This window comes from Acinonyx jubatus, chromosome B2 (genome assembly GCF_027475565.1).
Source record: "Acinonyx jubatus isolate Ajub_Pintada_27869175 chromosome B2, VMU_Ajub_asm_v1.0, whole genome shotgun sequence".
NCBI classification, from domain to species: domain Eukaryota; kingdom Metazoa; phylum Chordata; class Mammalia; order Carnivora; family Felidae; genus Acinonyx; species Acinonyx jubatus.
Genome location: NC_069385.1, coordinates 24,873,544 through 24,881,445, shown reverse-complemented (window position 1 = coordinate 24,881,445; position 7,902 = coordinate 24,873,544). Strand labels below are relative to the sequence as shown.

Sequence of the window (7,902 nt, the reverse complement as noted above, 5' to 3'; positions counted from 1 at the left end):
ATCACTGTTCGGTTTATATATTTTTAATGTGAAATACTTTCTTTTTTAATTTTTTTAAATGTTTATGTATTTTTGGGAGAGAGAGAGAGAGCGAGAGAGAGCTAGCATGAGCGGGGCAGGGGAAGAGAGAGGGGGAGACACAGAATCCAAAGCAGGGATGCAGGCTCGAACTCACAGATTGTGAGATCGTGACCTGAGCTGAAGTGGGACGCTTAACCCACTGAGTCACCCAGATGTCCCGATGTGAAATGTTTTCTAATTTATAAGTAATTTTTATTTTATTTTAGAAAGTGTGGAACGCTTCATGAATTTGCGTGTCATCCTTGCGCAGGGGCTATGCTAATCTTCTCTGTATCGTTCCAATTTTAGTATCCAACTGGAGTTGGATATATCTTATGTGAAATAAAGAAATGCAGTTTATCTGTGTTTGTTTTATTTTCTTATTTTACAATTTTACTAGGCTACCTTGTAGAATGTTGAACAGATACATTGAGGGTGGGCATCCTTGTCTGATTCTCATTTTTTGAGGAAATGGTTTTAACATTTAAAAATTTTTCCATTGCCTCCTGTGTTCATAAATAAGATGAGTCTATAATTTTCCTTTCTTCTATTCCCAGAAATACTTTAACATTGGCATCATCTTTTGCTTAAACTTTCGGTGAAATTCATTAACAAAACTATCTGGAGCAAATACTTTCTTTTCTTTCTCTCGTGATTCTTATATGAATTCAGATTCTTTAATGTATTTGTATATATACATACGGATGTTTGCTAATTCATCTTAAGGCAAGTTTGCTTAGTTATATGTTACTAGGAAAAAGCCCATTTGTCATGTCATGTTTGTAGTTAATTATTCTAAAGTAAATACTAGTATTCACTTCTTATTATTTTACTAGTCTCCATTTATAGTTTTGTCTTCATTTTATTTTTTAGTAATTTTATTACTTCTGCTTTCTCTCTCTTATTTTCTTGGTCCATCTCGCTAGGGTCTTATCAGTTCAAACACTGGCCTTACCTTCTCTACTGTATCTTTATTTTTTTTGTTTGCTTGTTTTATTTGACTCCCGCTTCATCATATTACCTATTGCAAAATTTTTTTTGGTTTATTCTATAATCTTTTTCACACCTCTTAAATGTGACATTTACTTTATTTTTCTTTCTTTCTTTTTTTTCTTCTTAAATTTAACATTCATGCCACAAATGTCACTTTCAATTTATTTCCCCTGTATCCTGCTAATTCAGTTCTAAACGATTTTCTATAATGTTTATATCTAAGTATTTTCTAATTCTAATGTTTCTAATTTCCGTATGATTCTTTCTTTGACTCCTGATTTAATCAAAAGCGTATCCTTACATTTTCAGTAATTATCAGTTATTTTTACTTCTATCTCAATCACACTGTTGTCAGAGAAAGCACTTTTCACAATAGTAATCCTTTAAAGTTTGAAACATGTCTTATGAGCTAGCATATGGTAAATTTTCTTAAAAATTCCATGTTCTCATAAGAAGCATGAGAATTTCTGAATTGCTAGATTCAGGATCCAATACGTAGCCCTTAAGTCAAGCTCATCACTAATGTTATTTAAGGCATTTGTATCCTCAAAAGGCATGATTAACCTGTGACTTCAGGAAAGGTGTTAAAATCTCCCACAATATTGGTGAATTTCAAAACTCGACGTATACATGTTCAGTTTTTGCTTTATATATATTTAAGGTTATGTTATTTTATAGTGAGAAATTTATTTTTTATTTTATTTATTTATTTATTTATTTATTTATTTATTTATTTATTGAGAGACAGAGACAGAAAGCGAGTGTGTTGGGGGCAGAGAGAGAGGGAGACACAGAATCCAAAGCAGGCTCCAGGCTCTGAGCTGTCAGCATAGAGCCCGACGTGGGGCTCGAACTCACAAGCTGTGAGATCATGACCTGAGCCTAGGTCGGACGCTCAACTGACTGAGCTACCCAGGCTCTCCTATGGTGACAAATTTAGAATTGGTGTTTCTTCCCAAAGCATCAAATTTTTAACGTATGCAGTGATCTTTATATTTAGTAAAAGTTTTGCCTTCTACTCTGTTACATGATCATCTTTTATTTAATATTATTTACAACTTAGTAATGTTATCATATTTTGATATAGTATATATTGTATATACGTATTCCTTTATCCTGTGTAAATTTTAAGTGTGTTTCATGTAAAGAACACATATTTTTTTTTTACTTTTTTTTCAACGTTTATTTATTTTTGAGACAGAGAGACAGAGCATGAATGGGGGAGGGTCAGAGAGAGGGAGACACAGAATCTGAAACAGGCTCCAGGCTCTGAGCTGTCAGCACAGAGCCCGATGCGGGGCTCGAACTCACAGACCGCGAGATCATGACCTGAGCCGAAGTCGGCCGCTTAACCGACTGAGCCACCCAGGCGCCCCAAGAACACATATTTTTAAAGATTCTATCTAAAATTTTTAAGTGGTGAATTAAGTCCATTAGCATTTCCTATAATTATTGATATTTTGAATTTATACCAATATCTTGCTTTGTTCTTGCGATTTACTCTGCCTTTTCCATATTCTTTCCCATTCCTCATTCTGGATTTTATCATTCTGAATTTGGATTTTGGATTTATCATTTTCCTTTCTCTAGTGTTCAGGATATTATATTTTATACTTTGATTATTTTAATTATTATCTCCAATTGATTAATATCCCTATTATTTTAAGCAAGTTTATAGTTAATATATTCCCATACTATTCTCTTGAACAGTCATAGAAAATTAGAAATCTTTAACTGCAAGTAACTCTTGGGCAACTTACATAGCACCTTAAGCCACTATTTCAGTTTCACCTTCTTTTTACCTGCAAAAATAACCATATTTTTGTTTCATTTAGTGAAACTTGGTTTAATTTTACACATATGTTTACAATTTTTTTGTTGTTATTAGCTGATCATGTTACATCTTAGCTCTTCCTCTGGTTTTAATTTCCTCCATCCAAAGTACATAATGGAAGTTCCTCCATGAGGTTTTTTTAGTAATAAATCTCTGTTTTTGTTTGCCTGAAAATGTCTTTCTTTTGGCTGCATTTTTAAATTATTTTATGCATGATAATAAAATTCTATGTTGACTCCTATTTTTGTGTCATCGCATTCAGTATAGGATTTTTACACTCTGGCTATTACTGTTGTTGTTTACAAAGTATGCTGTCAGTGTAAAAAAATGTGTGTGGGGGGGGAGGATATTTTCCTGGCCATATTCAAATATTGTTTTTGTCTTTGTGAGTTCTGCAGTTTTTCTAAGATTTGTCATAATGTAGAAAATTTATTGCCTTAAAAAATCCTAGGAATATATACTATATAAATTTAAACTCCAGATTTGCATGAAGATATGCTTCTTTTAGTTAAAAATAGGTGTTATGAGTATTTTTACCTCATTCAGAATTCAAGCTATAGCTGATAATTCTTTTCAGATTTTTTTTTTTTACTTTGGCTCTTTAAAATGTTTTCTTTCCCACTGCTGAATTAGAGGAATTACATTTTGAACATTTTACATAGGAGACTCCATTGCAGAGCTCAAGCCTGGCTGATCTCTTTCTATGGATCTCTTAATACTCAACCTTCTCTGTTACCAAGATTCACAAAAGTAGTGTCTGATTACCCACTTTATTTTCTGTTCTCTATTTTTGACCACTAGGGATTTCTTTGAGCATGTCTTTGAAATGTGATTTATTGCATTTCATTCATGATATTTTGGTGTTCTTTATTGATATGTTTTTCAGTAATTAATGTCACCTGCATTTGGTTTTTATTAAAGTAGCTCAGAAGTGTCTTAGCTTATCTTGGGGTCCTGAATTTAGTTTTTATATCACTTTTTTTTTTAATTTTTTTTCAACGTTTTTTATTTATTTTTGGGACAGAGAGAGACAGAGCATGAACGGGGGAGGGGCAGAGAGAGAGGGAGACACAGAATCAGAAACAGGCTCCAGGCTCTGAGGCATCAGCCCAGAGCCGGACGCGGGGCTCGAACTCACGGACCGCGAGATCGTGACCTGGCTGAAGTCGGACGCTTAACCGACTACGCCACCCAGGCGCCCCAGTTTTTATATCACTTTAATACTGTATCTTTCCCCTCTCTAACACCTCTATGCAATGTCACCTCAAAAAAATAAAACCAGAACTGTATAAGGTGCTTTTACAGAGTTTCAAAGGACATGAAATGGTAAAGACATGCTTACACAGAAAACACACTTTGAATGCCAGGCATATGGTCAGCCACACAATGGGACTTATTAAAAACTACTTAATAATGACAGACTAAACCAATTTGTCACTCAGTCAATTAAATTGAATTTCATACGGTAAGAGAGAGATTTATGTTAAGATTTATATGATAAAGGAGCTATCATCTGGGAATAAGAAGATATGTTCTCACACTAACATAAGTTCTTAAAATATGCATACTGACTGATTAACTTTGCTTTAAGATCCAAAATTCATAGCACAATTTTAGACCTAAATAGCACTATGGTTTTCAAAAAGTAAAAAAACTGATATTGTATATAAAAATACATAGAAATAGAATTTAAAACATATTTGAAGTTCTTCAAGGTTTTCCGTGTTTGCTGAATAACGTTATTTAATTATCTATCATAAACACATTTGGGCATGGCAGCTTTTGAATGAAAAGCCAATGATTCAAAAACATATTTTTGTCATTGAAAACATACCTTTGTCATTTTCATGCCTCATTTTATGGAGAATAAAGGAGACATTAAAGTTAGCAGGTCTTAGTCCTAAGTTATAAAAGTAGGCAAAACACTAGCATGAAGAATATTCTTTTAGCATGAAGAAGGTTTTAAAAGTAACTATATCAAATTTTATAATGAGGTCAAAGTAATTTTCTACAAAGATTTTCATATACATATAATTAAGATATATATTTGATAAATAATTATATATCAGATGATATATGAGATAATACATACCATCCTATACCAGTGTAAAATATAGCATTCAGGAGAGATGGTAATAATTTTGAATTTCTACAAATTCTCCCACAAATAACTAAATAACTCAGATAACAAACCCAAATAGACACAGACAACAACAACAAAACTAGTGATAAGGTAGGAGAAAATGGAAAAAAAAAAGACACAAATATAACCAAGACTTTTATGGTGTCACTTCTTTACAGGACAAAGTGGAAAATATGTAAAGAGGTTTCTAGTGCCTGGAGAGCTAGAAAACCCAAAAATCACTCAAATGTACTCCATGGATAATTTGGTAAGCTGATCTTGGAAGAAGTTGAAATGGAGTTTTCCAGATTTAGGTTGCAGTTTATCATTTATTTGCAATTATTTAAAGTTCTAGATTTAGTTTGCAGTTCAATGCAGAGGGAAAAGTACAAGTGAGGTCAAGCAAAATTGATGTTGCTGAGGTTTCTGGATGCTATGAAGTCACAAAACTCAGCAAATAAAATTCTTGTCCAGGCAAAGACACACTGTGAAGAATCTCTTAGGGTAGAAATTATATTGACAAGCCTGGAAATATTCCAAATACCCATTGATATGCATCAGTTGGATAAAGCATAGTTCATTCACATAACAGAGAATTGCATAGCTATACATGTAAAAAAGAAAAACAAGAAAGCAAAAATGCATACAGGTTAGCAATATTTATCTAAGGAAGTTATGCATAAATTCAAATACATTTGTATTTTCTTATTTGTTTTAAAAATGAAAGCCTAAATCATACAGTGAATGATAGTGTTATTTATGCATGAGAGGGAGAGTATAAAATGAGTCAGGGACAACAGCTAGACTTTTCTGAATGTATTTATTATTTATTTATCTACCCAACAGTATAGACTTTATTTTCTAGATTTTATATCAGAACATGTAAGTATTTTACATAACTACATTTTTTCAATATGCTGAAAACAAATCTAGAACTATTTTCAATAAAAACACATTTTGGGTCATAATTTTGGTACTATTCATAAGTTATTCTACATTTGTAACATATGAACCAAGTAATTATTTAAAGTTATTAAGAACGAAGATGTTTAACCAAAAAGAAAAGAGAAATGAATACAAAATAAAATAAGTTGGGCAAAAATGCTAAAATTATCATATTTGATTCGAAAGTATCAGTATAAATCTGTGATGAAATTTCTCTGACAGAAACGTTTTACTCTAACCACTGAAAAGACCAAGAAGCAGGGAACAAATCAGTTGCCATTAAGAACCGAGTGCAAAGGCTCTTGTCTGTTACACCAGAGGAACTTGTGTTTGCTGGAGATACGGCCCAGTTCTGAGGCAGGATGTGGAAAAGATGAACCTGGACACTAAGCATATTATAAAACAAGGAGGCCACCAAAAATTACTCCATGCTTGTAAAAAAGACTCAGTAACTAACCTGAAGAGGCTTGCATTGGTAATATACAGAAGAGTTTTAATTTCAATACAATGTTAACAGTAATAGGTTGAAGCACATTAAATATTACGATGTGTAATTCAAAAATCAAATTAAAGAACACAAACAAAAAACTTCTTTAAACATATTTTCAAGACGCTACACAGTAACTCCTTGTTCTGAAAACTGGTGAATAGAGGGAAAGAATCAAGCATTTCTTATCTTTATGAACTGTACCTCAGGGTAACCAACCCAAGTAGATGAGGAGTGCTAGTTTCTCCCTATAGAAGTAATCCAGCTAATAAAAAGAGAAATAATAGAACTAGAATATCACCACTTTACAAACACCTAATTAAAAAGAAAAAAAAAGCATTTTGGCAAGTTTCTCAATGGCCACTGTAACCTCACAAAAACAGAAACAACTAGATGCCATATGCTCGTTGATAAAAGTACACACCACCATATATAAAGAACCCTTCCCCCAAACTCTATATTGAATCATTTCAAATCTCTAGAACTATCTACCAGTGTTCAGGAAATATCGGGGCAGAGCAACAGTTTTCATTTTGTTTTTGATTTCCTTTAAGTGCCATGAGGACTCAGTCAAGAAAAAACAGAAAGTGAGAAATTATGAAACCACTACGGAACTGATGGCACAATTTCTTTAAAACAACATTTTGAAAGGAAAAAAGAAAAAGAGTAGGATAAATTACACACTAAAAGAGATTTAAGAGGATGCTTTCTAAACACAATGTTTAGATCTTAACCAATCCACTGAAAAAGTGAAATCATTAAGAAATTTGAATGTCATCTATCGGAAAATACTAAGTTAGATATTACTGGGTTGTTAGGGATGATACATTAATTGTTGGTATCAGTTTTAAAAGAACAATTTTATTTTAGAAAAGTTTATTGAAATAGTGAATTAAATATTATATCTGGCATTTGTTTTGAAATAATAGAAGATACCAGTAAACATGGATAGAAGTACAAATGTCCAAAACCAAGAGATGATGGTTATTATAGCTGGGTACTGGCTTCACAGAGTTCATTTTACCATTACTTTTTCTTTGTATTTTTAAAATTTTCCACAACAAAAGCTAATCTGAAACGTTGGAAAATTTCATCTCATTTCACATAGAACATGCCACACTTAATTCCCCCCATTTCCCAGGCCTTCCCATTTCTTTTCATTGCTTTCTTTCTCTAAGAACACTCCAAGAGAAGCCACCTAGTTGATGGGTGAGAAGAACTGACTAAGATTAGGAACAAAAATCAGAATTTAATCTTTCTTGTCATGTCTGTCTGCTGTTCCATTTGATGAGAGCCTGACAAGGATGAAACCACATCATATTTTTTATCATAACATCAAGGATTACTATTTGATCAGCATTTAAAGGAGAATATTCATTAATGTAGATTCACAATTGTGTTCAAAATGATGTTTTGATTTGTTTATTTAATAGACTTTTTATTATGATTAGAGACCCCTAA

At 32.5% G+C, this 7,902-nt stretch overlaps 1 pseudogene; it reads right to left on the bottom strand.

Moving 5' to 3' along the window:
• Positions 1-286: 286 nt before the first annotated feature.
• Positions 287-387, bottom strand: LOC113599026 (uncharacterized; annotated as a pseudogene).
• Positions 388-7,902: the final 7,515 nt, after the last annotated feature.